The sequence below is a fragment of the Strix aluco genome, chromosome 15 (genome assembly GCF_031877795.1).
Source record: "Strix aluco isolate bStrAlu1 chromosome 15, bStrAlu1.hap1, whole genome shotgun sequence".
Lineage (NCBI taxonomy): Eukaryota > Metazoa > Chordata > Aves > Strigiformes > Strigidae > Strix > Strix aluco.
In genome coordinates, this window is record NC_133945.1 from 2,730,480 (window position 1) to 2,756,258 (window position 25,779).

Below are 25,779 nucleotides of genomic sequence, written 5' to 3' on the forward strand. Positions count from 1 at the left end.
AAAAGAACTTAGTAGTTACCTCCTACAAGAATGGAAATAAAAAACCTGTAAAAGCAACTGAAATTACTTACGTGCGAGAACACGGATGACAGCCCAAGGCTGGATGGCAGTGTCTGAGGATTGCAGGGCCTCGTTAACGTGCTCTTCCATACTGCACATCATGCAGAGGTCTTGCCGATGACCTGAAGAGGGAGGGAAGCAAGCTTCTCCGGTTAGCAAAATACCCATAGTGATGGGAAACCTAATGGAGACCTTGAAGTTATAACAAGAGTCTCCACTCCTCTTCTCCCAAGCTGCCAATGTCCCAACAAGCCCGGCACATTTTGGCGCATAGAAAACATTCTTCAGAGGGAAGCTAAACTGTCTTCTGCAACAAGCAAAGCGAGTTTAATTTGCAGGAATGGGGACCCAAGTCTAGAAAGTGGTGCCTTTCTGAAAATGATGAACACGCCTAGATACAAGAAGCGACTTCTAGGCTTGACTGTTCAACCACCACCAGCTCGGGGGGCTGACAAAGAAGGGCTGCCTTTCTCCGAAATCAAATTCCAGATTCTGGGAATCCCTGGGAAGTGCCCAGCAGATTTACAGGGAGGCGTTCCTAAAAGCACTCACACGACTGGCTGTGCTCCCGAGAGAGCAGGTAGTTGGCCAGAGGGGGTGTGTACGTCAGGCACTGCAGGGCGGAGTTGAGGAAGCACGTATTGCCCAGGTTGTGGAGTCCCGCTCCAGCTCTCCGCCGCTGCTTCCATTCCATGCAAATCTTCTCCGGGGGATAGAGGATCCTTTGTGGCGGAGCCATTCCCCCAGCCATGACTGCAGGGAAACGACATTTGAAAAGAGATGAGACGATATTGTTGCACAAAAGCATATTTGAAAGTCGAGTTCTCTACAGGAGCACCCAGTACAACCAACTCTACATCCAACCCAGAAGCACTGGGAGAAGACTAACACTGACATTGAAATTTACTGGTCATAAAATGTGATAAAATGTGTTTTCCTGTGTGTGATTGAAAACACCTGGCTAAGTCTGACTGCTATCAGGAAAGGCCCCAGAATTATAAGCAACAGGTTTGTCTTGTTCGCTTAGTCACATAAAACACATGCAGAACACACGGCACGATGGAATATTAGCTGTGGACAATAGAAATGTAGAAGAGAAGCCATGAGTGTAATCTAAGGAAGAAATTCTGTATTTGTTTGTAGCCTGCTGACTTCTAAATGCCTGTAAAGTGTTTCTTGGATGGGATTGCTTATCCATAGTAGGGCCTTCGGCCAGAAGGATCTACACCAACACTCAGGGCTGGAGCGCCAGCCACGTTCGTTGCATTTGGGCATTCCCAAAATCCCGACCTGCTGGGGAAGCCGTTACTACTCACAGGAGTCGTTCCCCATTGAAGCCGTCGCTCCTCTCAGGAACAGAAGGGAAATCTTCGGATGGCAAAGGATGTCGGGGTGCTCTCCAGAGAGAGAAGATCAGCGCAAATGCCTGATTGCAAAACAATGATTGAAGCTCAACAAAATGTTTAAAGAAACCCCAAACACAACCCACAGAACAGCATCTTCCCACAAAAGTCTTCCAGTGGTACTTGTGGCTGATGCAAGCTGCAGGCTGAGAGCCCTATTGTCCTTACTACCCCCCTACTGACAGCAATTACAAAGGCCCTCTTGATACTTTTATCCCCTGTCTACCTACTCTTTATGATCTGTCCTGAAAGTCAAATCATAATTACCTTGGAAAGAGGATGGAAGCTGAGGAGAAGTGGGAAGTAAACGATAAATAGTTGGAAAAAAGTAGGCACGCAGGTTCCAAAGGAAGGAGCTGAGTTATCCCGAAGGCCAACTCAGCCCAACTGGCTTTCGCTGGCCCACTTTTCAGAATACCAAGTCCTGGCCAGGTGACATCACAAGTGCCGGGTGGGTGCGGCATCACTGCCCCTTTGTGACACGGGCACGCGCCATGGCAACGCAGCCGCCACAGCCCCAGCAACTCCCATGGCCAGCATCTGGCAGCCCCTGGGCTTCCCCGCGCACTGCTGGTGAAGGGCTGCTCCTCCGCGGACAGAGCTCCCACCTCTTCCCTGAGCTGCGCCAGCCAGAGGAATGGGAACCTGCCCAGGGCTGTAAGCGTGCCTCCTCACAGCTTTGGCTGGCACATTCGGGTTGCTGAGAGTTTCTTTTCTACTCTTCGAGGTTCAGACTGTGTGCGTGAGACTCATGGAGCAAAGCACCTGGTCTCTTACAGGTTCATCTCCAAGGAATTTTACCTGCCCCCCAAGATACAGCCACAGGTTGACTCTGAACTAGCACTACCAAAGAAACACCTGCAGCAACTGCGCTGGGTTGACCTTGGCTGGCTGCCCGGCCCCCACCCAGCTTTGTTCTCACCCTCCAGCTCCGAAAACCGTTCCTGTGCAGATTTTAAGCATCTGCACATTTTCAGCTGCCTCCAGGAGCTTTCTATCAGCCCCAGCTTTGCCAGATTCCCCCTCGGGGTGGCTGGAGGCAGTTTTGTTCCTGACCCGCTTGGCTTAGGTAGGTTTAGGCTGTTAGGACATCTGGTATAACTCCTTGCTCCCGCTCAGCGGGCAGTTAGTATTGCTCCTGCCCCAACGAAACAGCTTCTTGTTATTCCTGCCCCACTTGAGCTGGCCGGTTTGGCCCCTGCCCCTCCTGGGTCATCTAGTTTTCCTCGGTCCTGCTTGGGGCGGTGAGTTGTACTCCTGCTGAGCTCAGGACAGTTACTTTTGCCCCTGCTCCACTCAGGGAAGAGTTCTCTTTCTATCCTCCACTTGGGGCATCCAGTCTGGCCACAGCCTTGCTTGGGTGGCTTTTTCTCATCATGTCCCTCTCAGGACAGCTGGTTTTTCCCCTCCCTTGCTTGGGGAAGCTAATTCTTCCCCTTCTCCACACAGGGTACCTGGATTTAGTCCTGCCCTGCTCAGGTGGCTCTTTATGCCCCTGCACAAATCAGGGTGGCTAGCTTTGCTCCTGCCCCGCTTGTGGTATTGAGTTTTGCCCCTGACTCTGCCCTGCTCGGCGTGGCCATTTTTGCCCCTGCCCCAGCAGGACCAGTGAGGCTCCAGCGCCATTTTCCTGGGACCAGCCAGCAGCCGAGTGCTGTATTTGCTTGTCACACCGCAGCCTCACCTGTCAGGACAAAGTCAGCTTTGCTTCCAGGCCCCCTCTAGCACCGCTCCTCCAGCTGCCATCTGACATTCAGAGGTGCAAAGTTCCCTCCCTGTTGAGCTCATGGCAGGGTCAGGGCCCAGGAGCTGGCAGTGCCTGATGCCACCCGGGATGCAGAGGATCCTGGCAGCTGACTGTCAAGCAGCGTGTGCTGCTGCTGCCTGCTCCTCACGCACACACTTCAGCTACAGCTTTTGGGCTTATGCAGCGTGGCTTTCGCCACCCTTCACAAAACACCACGGCAGGCGGGCGCAGTTGGGTGAATGCGGCTGAAGAATTCCTGTGCCCCAAGAGGCTCCTTTTACGGAAGGCATCTTGTCCATGAGACCACCTGGACAGAGTTTTTTCTTATTTGACCTTTTAGTATTATTCCTCTGAAGATGCCTGGGGAAAAAAAAAAAAAAAAAAATTTAAAAAATAATATATATCAATTTCACTGCTGTTATTAGTAAAGGCATCAAGAAGCCTGACCAGGACCAGCTGCCAGGGCTTCCAGGCTCTAGGAAGCTCTGGCAGACCTGTGCAGACTATGTCTGCCCACATTAGGCATTATTGGCAGTGGAAACACCAAGTGGCAAAGCTATCTTCAGACTTGTTCCATTGCCCATCCCTGTGGTATCTAACAATGCTTTAACTGAGATAAAGAAAAAAAGAAGGGCTGTCTTTGTTTACTGCAAAAGCTGCTGCAGCGATCCAAAGCTTGATGCTTTGGGATTGTCTTTCTTCTTCAAGAACATATACTCTCTGGGTGGATTTCAAACACACATCCTGTCACCTGAGGAGGATCTTCTTGACCAAGAAGTTTTGTCACCTCTGTAGCTCTCTGCAAGTTCAGAGCACAGAAGGAGACCCAACTAGTCTGTGATGCTCCTGCCAGGCACCATGAACTGTTCACTGGCACCGCTGGAACCCAACGACTTTGCTAACCACAGGGATGACCGTGCAGCCGAGGAGAGGATCTGCCTTCCTGCTCCTTTGCAGCGCCCCAACATTTTGCTCCAGCCCCTCCAGGCCTCCGATGCCGTGGGGACCGAGCCCAGAGGAGTGAGCACATCAGGGCAGCAGGAAGGGGCAGCTTTTTAGACCTCTTTCAACAGACCTCTTTTCTGCCTCTTTGGCCTGGTTTTCGGCTGCCACTCTTGATCTCAGTGTGCCCACAGGAAGAAGATCATCAGTGCCTGAGGATGTGTAGGAGCCTCGGGGCTGCCTGACTGTCTTCTCCCTCTTTGATGACCCTCTTTGCTGGCTGCAGCAGGGCTGCTGGCAAGGTGCACAGTGGAAAGACAGCAGTCATGCCTTGCCCAGCAATGGGGTAAGGACAGCAGATGCTGAACATATTCACCCAGGAAAACTCTTCCGCTCTCCTACTGCCTCCAGCCTGTCCCCTGCTGTTCCTCCCCATCCACTCCAGGTCCCCTGTGGCCTCCAGCCCAAGCTGGTACAGCTACGGCAAGCCAAGATGTGACCCAATCTGCAGAGGGTCCAGGTGATTAGGAACCATAAGCTAAGCTGTGCTATAAAATTCAGTGCTACACTAATAAAATGTGCTACACTGATGCTGCTTGTAGAAATCTTGTGCTATGCTGATCATAAAATTATGTTAACAAAATACAGCTTTAATTGTAACTACGACTTAGTGCCGTCATCATTCTGCCCAGGATCCCCAGAAGTCTGTCTGTCCCCATAGTGCCGGGTGACAGCCCTGACCAAAAGGAGACAGAGGGAGATGCAGAATGACTGTCCAGAAATGGCATTTGGCTCAGGGGGTGTGCAGGGCAACAGAGACCCAGATCAACTGATAACAAGTCCCCATGGTCACCTTTTCCTCCTTTTCCCCTCCCAGGTGACGCTGATCAATCCCCAGGCACCTGCAGCCATGTTTTGAGTCTTCCATTCGCTGTACACACGCTGTACATCTGGAAAAATGTGGCTCCAAAACCACTTCCCTGAAGGGTGGTGGTAGTTATTTACTCAGCGCTGGTGCTGGCACCAACACCCCAACATCTATTTAGAGAGCTAGATTTGATCTCCAAACGTAAGGTCTTGTTTCTTTTTTCTACCTAAAGTGAAACAAGCAGTGCCTTTGAGGACAAATGGTCCTCTTCTACATCTAACCAAATGGGAAATATTGCCCAGGCTTTCTGGGAGAACTTTATTTAACCTTGACCACCACAGTTCCTGTTTATAAGCAACAGGTTTGTCTTGTTCGCTTAGTCACATAAAACACATGCAGAACACACGGCACGATGGAATATTAGCTGTGGACAATAGAAATGTAGAAGAGAAGCCATGAGTGTAATCTAAGGAAGAAATTCTGTATTTGTTTGTAGCCTGCTGACTTCTAAATGCCTGTAAAGTGTTTCTTGGATGGGATTGCTTATCCATAGTAGGGCCTTCTGCCAGAAGGATCTACAAGTAACTGAATTAACTAACCATTTTTTCATTCTTCTCTCCCTTCCTCTCTGTCTTCCGGTGTGCCACCGAACTATTTTCTCCTCTGTTCATTTAAAATCTAGATCTCATCAAATACTTCCCAGTCGTCAAGTCCTGAGCCAGTAAAGCCCTGTGGTGTCATGGTAGAGACGGACACGACAAGCGATTGATGCAGACAAAATGTCCCAAAACTTTATTATCTATTCTCTTCTTTTATATATGCTTTACAAAGCCATGTGCTCATTTAATTGGTTACACAGTTGTTTTTCAACATTGCTATTGGTTGGCTTTTACTCTTCTTCTCTGCTCCTTAGTACGTGCAGAATTTCGGCTCCTTCATCCTACTCCCTTGCTCACGTTTCCTTTTATCTTGTTTACTTCATCAAACGTCTCCCTTTTCAAGGGTACACTGGAATCTTGTCAAGGCCAAATTCTTCTTCAATCAGGCTGCTGGCAGACCCGCTGCCTCCCCTGACAATTCCCCCTTTTTGTATTTGTGCCAAAAATATTGCGTGAGCAGTCTTCTGCAGGGACCTTTGCAGAAGACTGACAAGACAGGGCAAAATTAAAAGCACGGTCACTATTATCAAGATCACTACCCCCACAGTTTTGACCAGAGATATCAACCATCCAGACAGTCCCCAACCTTTAAACATCCTTGTTAGCCAATCTGAGCCATCATCTTCTGTTAAACTCTTGACACCATCTTTTAGCTGCTGTATGCTTTTAAAAATAGATTCTGAGTGGTCAGACAAATTCATGCAACACATTCCATCAAAATCTTCACACCCATGTCCTTGTGCTAAAAGCAAAAAGTCAATAGCAGCTCTGTTCTGTAAAGTAGCATGTCTAACACTATCAACATCAGTTAAAAGACCACTAAGGGCTAATGAGGTAGTATTAGTTTGTTTGCTAAGCCAACACCCTAACTTCTTTAAATTTGCTAAAGCATTTGCAACACCAACTCCTGGTGCAAGAATGGAGGATGCAATAGTTTTGCCTGAGTTCCAGAATGTTATTTGGTCATTACATTCAGAGGTAAATTGATGAACAGTCCTCCAGATTTGTTTCCCATGCCTAGCTACAGTGAATATCATTGTGACATTTGATGTCAAAAGGGTGAAACGACCAAGGCTGCATGGACCTCCATTTAATTTGGAGGGAATACCTCCCCATGCTTGATCTCCACAAATTAAAAAGACACCAGGAGGTAGTGTAAGAGGAACAGCAGAAGACCGTGAGACATTAGTTGAGGTATAATTGTACCAAGCGGTTGAGTTATGATAAACAGCATTAGTTGCATTAACATTTTGCCCTCTTCACGCGAAAGTATTATAAGAATAATTAAAAAACACACAAGCATCTGTACCGGGTCTGGCTGAGCCAGAATTGGTTTTCCCCTGTAGCAGCCCTCATGGTGCTGTGTTTTATGTTGGGAGCTGGCAGGGTGTTGATAGCACACTGGTGTTGTGGCTACTGCTGAGTGGTGCTTACACAGTACCAAGGCTCTTTCTGACATTTCACCCCCGCAGTGGGACGGGGTGGGCAAGATCTTGGGAGGGGACACAACCAGGACAGCTGACCCCAACTGACCAAAGGGATATTCCAGACCATATGACGTCTGCTCAGTATAAAGCTGGGAGAAAGGAGGAAGGGGGTGGGGTCACCCTTGGTCCTCTGAGGCAACCACTACGTGTATTGGAGCCCTGCTTCCTGAGAAGGCCTGACATCGCCTGTTCATGGGAAGTAGAGAATAAATCTGTTTTCTTTTTTTTGCTTCCGTGCGCGGACCTTTGCTTCGCTTTGCTTATATTAAAACTGCTGTTGTTTTACCCACAAGGGTTGGTTTTTTTTCCTATCTTATTTTCTTTCCCCTCTTTGCCCTGTTGAGAAAGAAAGGGGAAGGGGGGGGAAGTGATAGAGCGACTTGGTGGGTACCTGGCATTTAGCCAAGGTCAAACCACCACAGCATCCATTATGACAGAGCCTAGCAACTCTACTTCTTGGGGTTCTTGCATAACCTGTGGAAGGTGACTATATATACAATCCCAATTATCTGTACACCTTTTTGGAGACTTGCAAAGAGAGAAAGGCTGAAGGGTTTGTGGGTTTAGCCATGTGTCTACTGGCAATCCCACCAAACACGTGGAGAATGGATTTTCAGGGTTCGCAGTAGAGAGGCACAAAGCTTCTTGATGTGTCATGTTTGCCAAAGTTACCCAGACATTCTGCTTGGTTTGTGGAACTACCCATCCTTCACCCTGATGCAGGTTCCAGCACAGGCCGAACACACCGAGCAGGAACCCAGCGAGGGCCGGCATCTGTAGAGACACAAGCATAACCCCTGCCCCAGGTTAATAGCTCACACGGTCCACTCCACTGGCCAGTAATTAAATCCCTAACATGCACTTTGACGCCCTTTTGTAAATCCTGTTTTGAAAAAAGAGAAAAGAAATGCTGAAAAAGAGGAGGTAGAGAAGAATTATCTCCATAATGGAGAAAGTTGAGAACATAAACTGCTTTATCTAGATGTGCCTGGGGGGGTTCCCCAATCATTCACCCTTTTTGTTTTTGAAGCTGCTGCTTCAGCGTGCCATGCGCATGTTCAACAATTGCTTGCCCTGTGGGGGAATGAAGAATACCTGTAACATGAGTAACACCCCACATATCAAAAAATGTCTGAACTTTCTTCGAAACATATGCAAGGCCATTATCTGTTTTGATTTGGTGTGGTAGCCCAAGCATAGAAAAAGCCTTTTGGAAATGTCGAATTACATCTTTTCCTGTTTCTCCATTATGTGCTGTTGCTACTAAGGCATGAGAATAAGCATCAATAGAAACATGAACATATTTCTGTCGGCCAAACTCATGCATATGAGTAACGTCAGTTTGCCAAATCTGTAAGGCTCGCATACCTCTGGGATTAGTACCAAAATACACTGGTGTGTGAGTTCCTTGGCAATCAGGGCAGGCAGCCACAATGGAACGAGCTTCAGTGTGAGACAAGCCAAACTGCTGTCATAAAGCTCAAAATCCTTGGTGAAAAAATTAATGTGATAATACAGCATGTTGCTTTATGTTAGGAACAGTACTCAGAGCCACAGCAGAAACAAGAGCGTCTGCTCTGACATTACCCTCTGTGTAAAACCTTGGTAAAGTAGTATGACTACGAATATACATGACGAAGTAGGGTTCTTTTCACTGTTGAATACTCTTACAGAGTTCCAGGAGTACTTCAAATAACAATTGATTGTCCGACATAGTTAAAACTACTTTGTCTAGTCGAACAACCAAGTTGGCTACATATGCCAAATCAGTTACAATATTTACAGAAGTGAAACCAGAAAAGACAACAGCCACAGCATGTAGCTCTACTACCTGTGGAGAGCCCTTCTGATATACCACCTTGTTCTTCCAGTCATGGTTTTCATACCATACTACTGCTGCTTACCTGTTTTTCCTAAACCATCTATAAAAACAGTAAGGCCATTCACTGGTTCTGGCTGGCTTATATTCTTCTGACCAAATGGTACTTCTCGAGCAAATTTCAGCAGCGGGTGTGATGGCAGGTGATACAATATCTGTCCCTGAAAGCCTGCCATGGCTGCTTGCAGCTCATAATTATTTGCCAGACACCATTCAAAATACCAGTTCTGAACAGGTAAAACAATCGTAGCTGGGTCACACCCTGTTAGTTCTGAACATCGTTTTCTGGCTTTTATGATTACATCAGCAATAAGCTCAAACAGTCCAGGAGCAGTTTTTCATGGTCGGAATGACAGAAACATCCATTCCAGAATATGTAATGGGTCATCCCACTCAAGATTCCACTGCACTAAAGCACCAAATGGCACAGTTTTGTCAATTAGTACAAAGAGTTGTACCAATTGAGACAGATCTATTCGAGAAACAAATTTCTCGTGTATAGATTGTTCCACCATGTGAATTACATTTAACGCTTCCTTATTTAATATTCTGGGTTCTGTTGGATCATTGGAATTTTTTAATAATTCCAGTAATGGTTGCAATTGTGAATTGGTCAGTCCGAGATAGGGCCTGATCCAATTCAAGGATCCCATTAATTTCTGTACATCATTAAGGGTTTTAACTTCAAGGTTAAGTTTCACAGGTTGAGGTATTACCTGCTTACCTGTAACTGTCATTCCTAGATATTTCCAGGGTTCTACCTTTTGTACCTTTTCAGGGGCAACAACCAATCCATATTGTTGTAATGAATCTCTGGCCAAATTCTCCATGTCGTTCAACTGCTCTTTGCTGTTTGATGCTAACAGGATGTCATCCATGTAATGGTAACAATAGCCAGTAGGGAATTTTTCTCTCACAGGTGACAAAGCCTGGGCTACAAACCATTGACAAATTATTGGCGAATTTTTCATGCCTTGTGGCAAAACCTTCCATTGATACCTGTTTGAAGGTTCCACATGATTTACAGAAGGCACAGAAAATGCAAATTTCTCTTTGTCTTGGGAGGCCAATGGAATAGTAAAGAAACAGTCTTTTAAATCCATCACAATAATTTCCCAATCCATAGGAATCATGGCAGATGAGGGTAGGTCCGGTTGTAGGGCTCCCATCATAGCCATGACAGCATTAATTTGCCGTAGGTCATGTAAAAACCGCCATTTTCCTGATTTCTTTTTGATTACAAACACTGGGGTATTCCATGGGCTATGAGAAGGTTCAATATGTCCAGCTGATACCAAAAAGCCGGCCAAGGAAGAACTCTCTAAGACTCAGAATCAGAGTATTAGAAAGCAGGCATTCTTTACTGCAGCGCTGGGTGCACGGGGGATCGCTCCTCCACAAAGTGCATCCCTTGGAGTGAAAAGCGGCTCCTTTCTATAGTGTAAAGCATTTACATATTCATTATAATTCCAAGAATAGGGAGAGATATTACAATTAGTTTTGAGAAATCATTAACATAAATCCCGCCCCAAGTCCCTCTCTGTTGCACCCATGCAGTGGCTCCTGGTGGTCTTGGGCAGGGGTCTTCAGGATGAAGATTGAAGATGCCTCCTCTTCCTCTCATGACTTTTCACCTAGTTAGCATTTCTATAGTCATGACAACTTAGCCTTCATTGAGTCCCCATTCCTTATCTTGGGACTCAGTAGTTGCAGCTCCTTCCTTATCTCAAGAGCCCCTCCTGCTGAGAGCCCACCCTTTTATTGCATGATCCTGTCTGACCAGTGTTTCTCTTAGTTGTCCTGCATCCATTTTGTTAAGGTTCCTCACTTCACAGCAGCTAGCTGTTCTGCCACCAATTCTTGCAGGGCTTTTAATTTCTGAATTGGCAGGGGCCACTGATCCACCCACACAAGGTCATTTGTTAGCCAGGTTGATGCAAGTGTGGGTTGTTTAACACCCTGCAACACAGTGGCCCCTGTCAAAAATCCGTGGTGATTTTTACACCCCACTGGGATAAACAATCATGTCCCCACAAAGTTAAAGGTGTTACTGTAACATAAGGTCGCACTGTGGCTCTCTGCCCCTCAGGATTCACAATCATGACTGGAAGAGCAGAGAGCTCACAATGAGACATTCCTCCCAACCCCACAATTCCTGTGTCTGCTATCACTGTGGGTCAGTTAAGTGGCCAGTCGGTGCGACAGAAATAGTTACGTCTGCTCCAGTGTCCAGAAGTCCACAAACTTCAGCAGAGGGAGGATGACTGTCTCGGTTGTAGATGGTGCATTTCATGGACGGATGATGCATCTCTATGGGTTGTGACCAAAAGGCCATCGGTGATCCAGTCAATTCGAAGTTGCCATCCCCATGGAGGCGCTGCTCTGCTTTCGGGACACAACTCAAAAAGGGTATAAGTTGAGCAATATGAGTGCCTTTTGGAATGGTTACTGGTGGGTAAGGAGTAGAAATCATAGCACAAATTTGTCCAGTAAAATTGGCATCAATAATTCCCACATGCACAATTAATTCATTCAAAGTGCTTCTAGATCTCTCAATTAATAGGGCACTCAACTCCCATCCTATAGGTCCTTGCACATCGAGCGGCACTTTAACAATGTCTTTTGTTAAAAGTGTTACTGTGCCGGCAGTGGATACATCCAATCCTGCTGACCCAACAGTTTCGGCTGTGAGCCACACACAGAGGGGCGGTGAGGACCCCCTGACGTGCGGGAGGGATTTTGTATCTCTCGCGCTCTTTTTCCCGTTTCCCTGGAGAGGCTGTCCACTGATGTCTCTGCTGAAGGAAAGGGGGGGACACAAGTCAATATTCTAGGAAAGTCAAATTGTTTTGCTCTGAATTGGAAAAAAATGGATAATCTTGTTACTCAAAGCATTAGACAGATTTTTCTAAGTAGCTCTAGGCCTTAGAACTGTCCTGCACTCTCACTGATTCACTTAATCTGAATCTCTGAGAATGGAGTGGCTTTTAGATTGTAAAATATTTGGACAAATATTACTGCCGAAGACTAGCTCAATCTCAGAAAAGAATTTCAGCACAATAAAAGAATAACTGTTCTGAGCCTAACTACTGCGGGCTGAGGTTGTGTTTTTATTGGTTAAAATAACCTATTTACTGACAGGAACTCAAAGTGTGACTATGCTTGGACTCCTGTTTTTTTAGCAATTCATGTTTTCTTCAGACAGAGACAAGAGAAGATAGCAGAAAGGGAAAAGAAGAGCAGCAGCACAACAACTGAAAGAAAATGGAGAAGGAGGCCCAAAGGCTAGTGACAACAGAACAACACAAAATTGATGTAAAACTGTCCCAACAGAAACCAGGCGTCAGTGGCAGTGCCAGTGAAAAAGAGAATGTCAGTTCTACAACATCCACACTGGTATGGATTTAAGTATTTCTAGGACTTCAACACTGCTTAGTTTCCATGCGTTCCTCAGGTCCTCTTAGAAGCCAGGATTCTCCCAAAATATCTTGAACTACTAGGAAGTGTTTCTTAAAGGAGAAAGAAAACCCACAGAAAATCACACCTTGATGGAAGGATGTTCCCTGCACTAGTTCCATTCCAGCAGCCTTCTTTGCAGCAAAAGTGACTGAGCCAGGATGTTGACTGAAAGACACTTTTAACAAACAGCTGAAGCCCAGAGAAAAGCATGTAAATACGCAGTGGTGGGAAATCTACTGTATTGTCTGTGGTTACCTGAAACATGTAATTAAACAGTTTTAAAGACCCCTTTGCTTCCTGCCTGATAAAGAATGTCTGCTGTTGCCTTTTTATAAAAGTATCGGTAAATACTTCACTGTTTCCCCTGGGAGATCATATTGACCTGTGCAGAAGAAAATGACTTGTTATGGATGACCTGCGACTCCCAGTGTGCTCCTGGCAGAGCACGCTATGGTAGAGCACAAGTTAAAGCTGAGCACTGAAGTGGATTTCTTGTCACTTTGTCCCTTGCAGCACCCTGTGCTGCCGTGCCCACTCACAGCCCTGTGGCGGGTACCAGAAGGACAGCACTATACAACAGCTGTGCACGCTGCTCCTTTCCTGGGAACGTAGGGGAGCGATTTAATCACTTACTTGTACTAGTAAATTTGTATTTCTAGCAGAAATTCTTCTACTGCCTACAGCTAGGAAAAAAAAAATCCTCTCACCTTTTACTCGTTGCATAGGTAGTACGGAAGAAAATTTTGTGTCCTCCTGTTAATAAAGCTAGAGCGAAAATTTTCAGATCAGTTAACAGCGCTCCTCAAATTCCATTTTTGTACACTTACTGTATGTATTTACAGCGGAATTCCCCTCAGAAAAGTGTGCGAGTTAAATATGCAGTAGAGACAACGGTGCTTTAATGGAGAAGAAAAGTTAATGTCTGCTGGAAGGAACGGTGTGTGGGAGGAGGGGAGTCGATGTGGTTCTTGTGTGCAGCTCAGAGCTTCAGTGAACACCTCCTCCGTCTCCTGCGGTGTGGGTGCCGGTACCCCTGAGTCCATGGGCTGTAGGGATTGCTTCTCTTGTGACAGAGGAGTGAAGACAGCAAGTTCTGTGTCTGAGACTTGCTCCCTGTGCATATGGAGAACAGTGAAGTTGTAAAAGAATGGGAAGGGGCGGGGGTGCTGTCTGGCTAGATCATCTCTGCCTAGAAGAATAGAATTCTTAACTAAGGTGTCAGTAGGTTCTAACACAAGTTTTGCTTAAAAGATAAGTCATTGAGAAAGCAAGACAGGAAGAATTACCTTCAGTGGCCTTGGTCATGGAGAAAAGTTTTTGAAAACGGTTAGTATGCGTGACATGTGCTTAAGATCTTGCACAAGTCAATTGATTTGACAGCAATTTTCAGATATGAAATAGTTGAGAAACGTTAAACTTTAAAATACACTTTAGGAGGCAACAACGCACTTCTGTGCGTATTTTCTGCACAAGTGTTCTGGCTAGAGTAGAATGTGCAGACTAAACAGCGGATGGGAAGCAAATCTGTCCCCAGTACACACCTCTGAAGTACCTGATGGCGCATGGGAGATAAGGAGGAAGTTCTGTGAAGAAGCTTTAACACCGATCGGTGTCTGTCCTTTTAACCGCACTGATGAAGTGAGGAGGTATAAGTCATAATTCTTTCAGTATTGCTGACACAGGGCAGGGAAACCCTGTATCTATTGCCTATTTAAGGTAAAACCTGTTGGAATGTACATTTCGTCTTTTAAAAAAAGATTAGTTTAATGTTTACTATTGCTGTTCCTGAGACAATGTAAAATACAGGCAAATAAATATTATTTATTAAAAATAACAAAACATTGGCTAGTTAATAAAAAGTTAGAAGCAAAGCCCCTGAATACATCATGATACTGCATGTGTTTTCCGAGCCTTCGGTCATTTAAAAAACATTAGGTGCTGCCACCTTCTTGCATGTCAGCTCTCCTGCACTGCTGTTGCCTCTCCTGCCGCCTGCTCACAGTGGCTTGCTGTTCTTCCCTCCATCTCCCTGCCCGTATTTGAGCACAGCTGCTCTAGGAATTGCTCCCATCCCCTCTACCATGTGCTGACGTAATGCCAGGAAGGGTACGGTGCTCTTGTAGGCAGTATCTTGCACGGTGAAAACCCATGTGCTGGTGTCTGTTTTATCTTTTAACTGTGCTATAGTTGTCTGTGCAATATCCTCTGCTCATTTGTCTGAAGGGTTTTGGAGGAAAATGTTCCCTTGTTCTGTCCATGTAGGACATAAATCAGTGCTTTCATTTTAGGGTATTTAGGAGAGGTTGTTGATCTGGGGGGAAACAAAGGAGAAATGAGTAAGTAATCAGAAGTTCAGAACAGCCTTGTGAGAGGATGGACATAAGCAAGGCTGCAGGGGAATCTCTGGTGGGGAGGTGGGCAGGGCCTGTGCCTCAACATTTTCAGCATCTTAGGTCAGGTACCTCTTAAGCTGACTATGAAAGAAAGGCTTTTTTATTCCTGGGTTAGAAGGAAAAATGCGTGATGGGATGATCAAGAGGCGTTGCTTCAGCCTAGGAATGAGCCGACTGGTTCCCATGCTTCCCCGTCAGCCTGAATTCAGGCAGACACCAGATACATGACCCTGAGCCTGCGAGCTGCTTGTCCTCCCCACCTGCACACTCTGGGGCAAGACTTCAGTGCTGTATGGGGGTGGGTATGAGCATTTTCTCAACTCAGGAAAAAAGGATAGAAGTTTTTACTGAACTGTTTGGAGGCTGATGGTCCTTCCCTAGCTACTCCATACAGCACCAGCAGGATCCGGGGGATACATGACTAAGAGTAAAGCCAAGTATTAGAGGGGGAAAAAATTAAGGTGGTATGTTTGTAGCAACAACTGGCATAGCCTCTGTGGATCAGGGAAAAAAGGCCAGTCCCCCAAAGTCTGGGACTGGAGCATTTATTGTGGTACTTCAGGCCTCTTCTTACAAAGGGCTCCTTGAGCTGTCTACATCCTTGCAGTAGGAAGGAGGAAAGGTGGAGGCTTGGCAGTAAACTGAATTTTGAGTAGAGGCCAGAGCAAGGACTTTCATCAGGAATGTGATGGGAACTCTGTCACCCCTCGCTGAGCAGTTATTTGCCTTATGAGAGTTGGGTGGACAGATTTTTAAGGGCAGGAAGCAACTTTGATGTTATTCTGGTGTTAGCGACTTACGTCTTAAACAGCATGTTTAAAACCAGTGCTGCTAAATGGAGCCTGCCCAAAACATGGTTTCAAATGAGTTTGGCCTATTGAAATTTTAAACGTGTAGGTTTGTGCTGCTTTGTTGGCTGCATGCTGCAAAAGAAACCTGTGTAGACAGGTGAATGTCTCTCCTAGAACTGAAGATCAGTTTTTCCTCTAAATTATGCTCCATTTCACCACCACTCAAAGCAAAGATCACTTAAATATAAGTGGGTGTAAAAGAGAAATCCAGAAGTTGGTAACATCAGGTATAAAACATTTCTGTCTTGGCCTTGAACAGACATACTTTCTAGCACAAGTAAGACATTTTCTGTAATGTGTTCCAGTCCCAATAGGAGATACCTGGGAATCATGAAATTCCATAGCTGTGTAAAATTTACTTTAACACCCCCCACCCCAAAACTATTAATTTTGACCCTTGTGTCTAGGTACTTAAAAGAAAAAGCTTTTGAAGGCTACCTTTAGGCAACTACATCTTGCAGTAGTGTCACAGGGGAAGGCAGGAACGCAAGGAGGCAGGAGAGCACAGACGGGGAAGTTACCGGCAGGGAAAGCAAGATGCTCTCATGGCCGTCTTTGTGAACTCCCAGGGACTAGGCCATGGCAACTCGTCTGTTAGATTTCTCTTCCTTAATATAACACTTAATGAACCCTGCTGAATCTTTGTGGCAAGCGCAAGTAATTCCAAACCCGGGCATCACAGGGATGTGGAAGGTCTTGGAGTTGCCTCTGTGAGCATCGAAGGGTGTCATCCTCTTGAGTGTTGCAAATGCTCCCCACATGCTGGCCAATTACTCCTCCTCCCTTGTGGCTTACTAATGGCTTCATTCTTCCCCAAAGCTCAGAGCAATGCGTGGCATTGTCTGCCTTCACTACAGCTCTTCTGCTCTGGCTTGCACAGGGAAATATTACACTTGCTTTGCTGGAGGGGAAAACAGGAGGCCAGTAAGGTTTAACTGGCCAGAAATGCTGTTGAAAGGTTGGGTGAGGCTGGACAAACCCCACTATTTTGTCTGTTGGGTAGTGTTGCCCTCCTCTGATCTCTGTAGAGATCTCAAGTTTTGGATGTGAAGAATTCATGGTTTGATGGTCACCGTGGCATCTCAGTGAGCACACCGAGACTGCATGACTCTTGACTGGGTCAAACAAGGCCTTCTGGACTTCTGTTAAATGCCAGGAAGAGCGATACTCTCACGGCAGTGCAGAAATGAGCAGTTATAAACTTCTGGAAGATTGCGTGGGGTTAAAGATTAGGTCACTTGCATCCGTTAATGCAGTGGGGGTGTGGTGGAGCAGGTGGTGTGCGTGTGTGCAGGCCAACCGCAGCCTTTTTTGCTGGCTGAGTGCTTATGCCTGGGGCTGTAATTAGGTTTTCTCAAACTCTGTTCTCTGGGTCCTGATGGTTCCTTATGGCCTGATATGGTGCCTCCTCCAGCTCTGCCTGTGCCTGAGAGCTCGGCTGAGACCGGGTATTTTTTATAGCTGTGCTACAATAAAACACTCACACATGTTTCTAACATTTCTAACATGCTTTACTGAACTTGTGATTAGAAAGGTAATTTACAATAAAGCAATTAAATAAACAATAAGTTAAAGCACAATACATTTACACAGAGTATTTCAAAGGGTTTGAGTGACTATCAGGTTCCAATACATTAAGACTTTAACCCAACATTAATATTCAAAGTGTATCCACACCTATACTTAACCAATGTAACACACTTCAAGACTCCCGACCACGTACATTTTCGGTTACAGTCCCTGTATACAGCCAAGACCAGTGAAATGCTTGAGCAATTGTCCCGTTGAGAAGACCACCACACAAGACAGGCATGAACGACGTGCTGGAAGCTCCCTGGGAAATAATGGGTTTCACCTCTACATTGAATTGACTCTTTGCACAACAAATGGAAAGTGCCAGCACGCTTTCTGGAGTGTGTGTATGACACCCTCAGTGGGAATGAGTCTTCATGTCACTTAGTTAATACTGTAGGTTCACAAATATTTTAGGTTAGTGCTGCCTAAAGAAACACCCTACCTTTCTCTGGCCATTTGTTCCCATGTGCATCTCATGCTCCCCTTGAGCCAGCAAAATGCTTGTCCATTTGCTCAGTGAACCAGCCAGGGAAACTGATTGAGCTTCACGCTAATACAGCCAACACACACACAGGAGCGCTAGCTGACATTCTTCTTGGTTTCCCTGTTCCCATGTCCACCGTGCAGATGCGCTGGCACCAGAAAGACACCAGCACAGGGGAGGGACACGGTGCCTGGCAGCAGGAGAACTATTTCTCTAGGCAGCAGTACTGTTAAAAACAGCAGTTACAAACATCTCGTGGAAACACAGGGTTCTGCTTTTCGACTTTGAAACAAGGAATGTGTTTTCAAACTGCTTTATAGTGCAAATCAAACAGTCAAGAGCAAAATGATGGACTCTGACAGAATACATCACTTTTAATGATCTAGCTCATCCCTCCTTCCCTCTGCCTCAGCCAGCTGGTGCCCAGGGACAGAGTGGAGTTTAGGCTTTGACACTGAAGGGTGTACGGCATAAAGAGTGCAGGGCCACCAGGCAGCAACCACAAAGCTGTGCTCTGATATTGTAAATGGGATTTGTTCCTCCCGAGTACTGAAAGCCCACATGATAATTGGTACAACAGGGGCTGCTACAGCCAGAAGGTCTCTGAGAAGACAGACTGCTGCCCCAGTATCTCCTCTTTATTTCTGTCTGAGAGACAGTACTGACATACCCAAAGGCTTCAGCATCATGAGGTTCTGCAAAATCAAGTTCTTTCACAAAATGGCTTTCCTTAATACCGTGCTTCACCTTTCTGCATGGAGACTCCACAGGAGACAAAAGAATAGCAGAGTTTGGATCACTTGGAGTTAAATCCACTATGATACCAGAATCACTGAAGCTTCCAAGAGAAAATTCACCCAATTCCTTCAGTGAAGAAGGTGGGCTTAAAGGACAGGCATCTGGAGCTCTGAAGATGTTCTGAATGAGCCACTCCACATCCAGGCTATATGGCCCAATGTCAGTCTGGGTGGCCTGTTACACCATCACGTTGCTGATTTTCTCCTCTTCCTGGGAAGAAGTTAGATTTTCACCCAGAACATTTTCAAGCATCTCTTGATTCACAGCAGAGCTGGAGGGAGCTGGATCACTCAACTCAGGCTGTGGTGGTCAAACTCTCTTCAGATGAATCAGTCCCATTAGCCGTGTCCTCATTAAGCAGCAGCAGCCTACTGTCTGCCACCTCCTCCAGAGCTGGGTCCTCTGTGCTGAGGCTGTCTGGCATCGTGCACACAGCGCTGATGGCTTCCCCTCTGAGTCACACGTGTGCTCCATGCTCTGCTCACCTCTCACAGAGCTGCTCCGAGCCACCTCCATGCTCTGCAGCAAAGCTTCCGGTTTCTTCTTTTCAATGCTTATGTCTATGAAGTATTTCTGAATCTTTTTTGTCTTTCTTGGCCAAGCTGTTTTTCATGGTTTCTATAACCTGCTTGAGTTCTTTAATTTCCCTTCTTGCTTCCAAGAAGGCCAGCTCCCCCTACACATGATTACACTCTTCTTCAAACCAGTCTTCCTTCATCCATCCCAGCTCAGCTTTGAGCTCTTCTATTTCCATGTCCCTGTAGTAAAATAAAAATGTTGGAACACTGCTGCTGACCGGTCAGTTAGAGTCAACACGAAGCTCCACCACACTGGGATGGCCATGCTGCAGAGCTGCTCCAGGGAGGAAGCCAGTTCCTCCACTCACCATTTGCTGCTGCCACTGAGAGAGCTGGCAGAGATGTAACTGGCTGCCAAGACACACCGGCTGATCACTAACTGGAGTCACTGGCCTCGCCACACAGCCAGCAGCCTTGTGGGCTGTGCTGTGATCCCGGACATTCTGAGATGCAAGTGGTGGCCTCTAGGTCAGGTCCAACCAGTACAGCGCTTAGCATCTCGCCTACTGCCTCACCCTGGAGGCAATGGGGGATGGCTGCTGGGATGCGTCCCCCGTGCCTGCCTGTACCTTGGCATGTGCAGCCAGAGCCAACACGGGCCTTGGGCAGCAGGACGGCTCGGGGCTCCAGGCACCTGGCTTGCTTTGCACCCACCCAGCCCCACATGGGGCCAGGGGCTGTTGCCTCGACCTGTGAGCAAATGGGGAGAGGGGCCCCCACGTGAGATCCAGCCCTTGCAGATGGAGAGGTCGGGCGATCCCGAGCTGGACCAAGGGGTCCCTGGGACTCTGCCCTGGGGCTCCATCCAGACCCCCCCTTTGTGCCTGCTTGGGCTGTGTGTGCTGGAGAGCCAGCTCTCCGAGCACAGCTTTGGGAGAAGAGATTACGTGTTGCTGTGTAATGCAAATTGTCACCTCTTTGCTTAGCGCCCATACGAAGGGCTGTGGGGAAAAACTCAATATCCAAGTGACAGAAACACAGGCAGGCACACTGGTTGGTGTAAGAGCTGTTCTGTCATTGGGGGAGAAGGGGGACATTTGTAGTCATATTTCACTGAGTGAGGCAGAACAGGAGACTAAGGAAATATGTTCTTGCACGTAGAAACTCTTTTATGTATAAAAGGTCTCAATGATAAATCAGACTAATAAAAAATTACTCTTTAAAAGTATTGGGAAAGTTCATAAAAGGGAGAAGACAGAGCCATATTCCTAAATAAATTGCATGGTACGTATTCACTGGGCACACTATGAAACCTGAAACACCTGAAAACAACTTAACCAGACTGATTAGATTTCAAATTTTTTCAAGAAAACTTTATGTGGTTAAGAAATGAGTAAAAACATTCAGGATTCCCACCCCTAAATGCTCTGGAATAACTCTTTCTAACTCTGATTTCTGAAGTGAAATATACCTTTCTTTAAGTTTGCTCTCAGATTCCTTCAGCTTTGCTTTCAAATGCTGTACTGTATCTTCTTTCTGCTGCAGAGTACTCAAATACTGCTTGTGATTTTCTGACATAATGCTGTGATGGCCACCACAAGAAATATATCTCACTCATCGCCTGAAAAGGAAAAAACCAAACTGTGACATAACATCACTCCTACAGTTCTTCAGTCCTGGCAAAAAGAAAAACATCCTATAGACTGATACAAAGCTTGACTCACTGGGGGCTCCCCAGTGTCCGCACAAGGGACTCCCCTGGCAAACCAAAGTACTTGAGAAAACGGCTCTTACACAAAGCTTGCTATTTATTGTACATGGTTTCAGCGCCATGACATCCCATGAGACATTTCACTGTAAAACACCCAGCCCTCCCCTCACCCAACATGGGGGGTGTGCCCCAGAGCAGGAAGCGGGATCTGCCAAGGGCACCAGCCCCAGGCCTGGCCAGGGGAGGCAGCGAACGGGCCACGTTCAGCTCCACACGTGGTTTATGGAGCTCACCACCCCAAAACCCAGATTCATCCTCTCCAGCTTTAGGCGTGAGCCTGACACGCTCGGCTGCTGAGTGCCTGAGAGAGAGAGAAACAGGGAAACAGCAGCAGCGCCGGGGCAATTTCTTCTCTGTGTCGCAGGATCTGGCAGGGATCTGCTTTCTTTCCTGTACAGGAAACTGCACAGGGAGGTGCCAAAGCCTGGGCAGGGTGTATTTTCACCCGAGTGTATAATAGTTTCTATACTACCCCACCGAACTCCGAACCGAAGGAACAGGACCCTTATACGAAAGAACCAGGAAATCCACATGAGAACTGATGGCATGAAACCACATGAAGGAGCCTGCCTTGTGTGAAAACCAACTACAAAGAGCTTTGACTACGAGTAAGCTTAAATTTTACAGTGCTGAAACAATAAAGCTTTTACATGGGATGGAGCACCCTGCTGACTATCAAGACACCAATACGAGGAGTCACACCTGTGCTGAGGAGCAGGACAAGCTGCTCGGCAACCCAGACAGCTGATGCCACATCATACTGCAGAGAACGTGAGTCAGTGCCCTGAACACCAGGATGCTGAAATCAAGACTTGCCTCATCACTGGGCTGCTGTCGCTTCGTGTGAGCCTGAGTTGCTGCTGCCAGCTGAAGAAGCCCTGTAACGCTGACAGATGTTAGCAGGATCCAGATGGTTTTTGCAGGGTTGACAAAAGACCCTTTTCACGGGAAGCAGGTGGGCTGGCTCTGGACTTGTAGGACAAGGATCCATTATTCTGGACATAAGGGCCACAGCTGGAGGGGAATCAACAAGGTTAAAGCATGTTGGATTATCCTCATCACACAACCCATTATGTGTCTTATTTTACACACAAAGTTGTCTGAACACTAAAACAGATAGATAACTGTGAGTAGCCAGGAAGAAACGAAGTTCTGAAGTCTTCAGCCACTCCACATGCTTTCACTGACTGTGGGGCTCTCAGTCTGAATTACGTGATCTAGGGAAACCTCGGCCATTTCATCCACATTCCCTGAACCTCTGACTCCATTAAGTAGCGAGAGGATTGCAGCCTGGACTGTGCCAAAAGAACCATATTTCAGATTTTCTCTGCCAGGCCCATGGAGAGATGCCTGTGCGTGCAGGTTTGTGGTAAAACTGCTTTCACGCTCCTCAGCAAGAAGCCTGAGGGATCACAGCATGCAGTGAAAACAGATTTTGTTTGAGCCACTGTTCTTTTCTGCCTTTGGCATACTGGGTGCTTCAGCTGTCATTGTTAGCTGTTCATTTGCTTAGATATAGTTTGAAGCCCACTGCAGCAGGCTGAAAGGGTACTAAAATAGACAAAGAAAAGCATGGCCTTTCCCTTCTTCCTTACAGTTTCTCTCAGACATATCTACCTTACTTTTCCCACTGTGTATTGAACAATCTGACTGTCAACTGTGTGCTTGAAAGCAATCGGTATCTGCACTGTCCAGCAGCTGCTAAAGGGCTGGGGGGCTCTGGGGACAGCTTCTCGAGGTGCACTCCTCGCCTGCTCACTTGGTTTGCCTTCCCGCACTACTCCGCTGCTACCTTCATCCTCTAAACTGTAATGAAAGGGCTGGTTCCTAAAAAAATATGGAAAAAGGCAAATCCAGCCAGCAAAAGAGAAAGCTTGAACATAAAAATATAAATACTACAGAATTATGAAACAAAATCTCTTCTCAAAATTGCCTGACTTGATTTCCTCCCTTCTCTGGAAATGCAACAGTTTCTAAGGATCAGATAGTTGAGTGGCTGCTGGAAAGCTTCATCACACTGTTGGTCTTTGGGTGATTTTACAATTATTTTACAATGAAGTGCAGGGCTGTGGTTTGTGACAACATTGAAATGTTTCATAGCGAGTCACATCAAACAGTTAAAAGAGAACATTGCAAAGCAGACATCTCTGTCCACTTTGCACAGCACAGCATCAGCTCTTGTGTGAGGCAGAACTGGCACAGGCTGTGCGATGCACTGCAAGGAGCACTGCTACAGAGCACTTCTGTCCAATTCAGTAGCTCAGTAGGCTCTAATTTAAAGTTACATTTAAATGCACAATAACGGATGCAATGATACAGAATCTTAGTGCAAGTAAGGTGATTTTAGGGCTTCATATTACGCTTAGTATTCCCAGTTATGGGAAAATTATGCTTTTTCCCCCCGCCAGTACCTTTAGTTGTTAGATTTAACCTAGAGAGCACTTAAGTAATGTTTGTTTCTCTAACAGTCTCACCACAGAGGTAGGAAACTGCTCATTCAACATCATTCTGCTGATCTCTGCACACCGGGGCACCCTGCGACCTTGGAGACGTCTCTGACTTAAGCACAGGGGTGTCCCGCTGCTGGTCCCATCCCACCTGCCAGCTCCTCCACACAGGGCAGCAAACCAGTCCTGTCCATTTGAACTCTTTCCACCCGCTCCAAAAAATGGAATCAGCAGGGATTGCCTGGGCAGGGCACAGCAGGCGCTGCTCCATCCCAACACCCCCGCGTTCGCAAGCTGCCTGGATTCACGCTTCACACGTGATAGGGAGAAATCTTACAGACATCTTTCATGAAAGGTTCATTTAGATAGATGACTATGACAATTTTTTTATTTGCATATAGTTTTAGTGATATAAGCTTGGGCAAGGGTGTTTAAGAAAGAAGCATCACAGGCAATATTGTCTCCTTCTTCCTACAAAAAATAAGATCATGATCTGGAAAGGCATGTGCCGAGCTGACAGTTTATTACACAGAGAAAAAAGTGATAAGGCCAAAAGGATAAGGTTAACTGGTTAGAAGTACTGCTGTTAACTGACATACACCCAGTTGTCTCCTCCTCCACTCCAGCTGATGCCTTTTCTGGCTTACCTGACTGTATCTCCCACACTTGTTATAAATAAACAACAAAAAAATACCAGTTGGCTGATCTGGCATATTCACAATTTTTGTTCTTGAAACACAGCATTTTTTTTCACTTTCTCCTATCACAGTTCTCATCAGTGTAAGTGCTGACTGAGAGCATAGTTTTAAAACTCACAATACTGATACTGTATGTATTAGCTGCAAGACCATACACAGCAGTCTATCTCTGCACTAGCAACACTTGCACCACCCAGGAAAAATTGCTTTGCTTACTTGTGAGAAAAAGAAGATCTTTTGCTTCCAGCAGCAGACATGTGTATTTCGGGCACTGAAATACTGCCCGTGTTGCTTGAAAAGCTAAAATTGGCTTCACTCCCTAGAAAGGAGAAGGGAAGAGTAAAAACATAATGGAAATTAGAACTCAAAAACCATTTTGAAAATAACAATGAATCACAAGCATTCTTCCTTGGTCCATCCTGTGTGAACTTTAGAAGTTGCATGAATTTTCAAGCATCCCTGAGAAGAAGTGCTGGATTTGTTCCAGATTTTCAACATCTCTTCAGAATTGACACTTAAACAACAGCTGAAAAAACATTTGGACACAAACCCCTCCCACTGCAGAAGCTGTGTTAGGACTCAGCTGGGAACATTTGCTGTGACAACCTGTTTGCTTTCCCACTGCCACCAATACATGTAGCTGGATTAGGCTCAGAATACTTTAACCAGGGAATCAGAAAGCTGTCGTAAACACTGGCATCAATAATACAGATTGTAATTTAAAAGCAGAGCACATAACAAAATCTGCCAAGGGATGATTCTTAACGACCTCTTTCATATACACAGTATTTATTTCTGTGGAGGTGAAGTGAACTGAAAACCACAGGAAACAGCCAGGAAGAGCAGAAAATTTGCTGCAGGAAATACACAAATTGCAAAGCATGTCCTAGCTTGACCTCACATGTATTTTAGAACAAAGACTTAAGAGTGTGCAGTGTGTATAGCGCCAGATTCTCTTTTTTGGCTCATATTCCATATGGATATTAGTATATATAGATATAGATAGAGGAGAGAAAAGAAACTGCTTGAACATACAAAAAAATTTTTTTTTACTAAAGATCACAGCTATTGTCGTCTTCCACAACTGCCTCAACCCTGACTTCTAAACCCCAGCGCCCATCTCACGCCTGGAACTCCGGCACCTTTTCCAGAGGCAGGAGCACGTCCCCACCGCCCCCAGGAGACCGGCATCTCTGCCAACAGGTGTTTGGGGCTAAAAGGCGAATTGGCTGGCACGGGTCTGCCCCCGCCCAGCACCCGGCGGCTCAGGTGCTCCCTGCACAAGCCCCACACCCACATCCCCCCCTCACTGGGGTTTGCAGCCGGAGCCGCGGCTCCTCACGGGCCAAGCGCAGGGCGAAGCTCGGGGCTGCGGCGTCCTGAGGAGAGAATCTCCCGTTAGCGGTGGGCGTCCCACTGGCTGCACATCTGGAGCGGTACCGGGACAGTCAGCGGGCAGAGAGAGCGAGCAGGGAGTTACGGTGTGCCTGCTGGGAACTGGCTTCAGACCCCCAATAACAGCGACTGAGCTACACACAGTGGCACAGCTTCCCCAGGAGCAGACTCCCCGCACCCCCTCAGCCTGCCCAGCAGCTGCTGTCAGGGCACTCTTCTCCTTCGGGCTTGGGCCCGTCCTCCAAAAGAGGCAAACAGACCTAAACAATGTTACTTTTCCCTTTACTGAACTAAGTAAGAAGAATCTCCTTTCATTTATCTACTTTTTTTTCTTTGTGAGGAAGG

General features: G+C 46.5%; 1 pseudogene; it reads right to left on the reverse strand.

Annotated features, from left to right (window-relative positions):
* Positions 1-18,248: 18,248 nt before the first annotated feature.
* On the reverse strand, positions 18,249-24,356 carry LOC141930464 (syntabulin-like; annotated as a pseudogene).
* Positions 24,357-25,779: the final 1,423 nt, after the last annotated feature.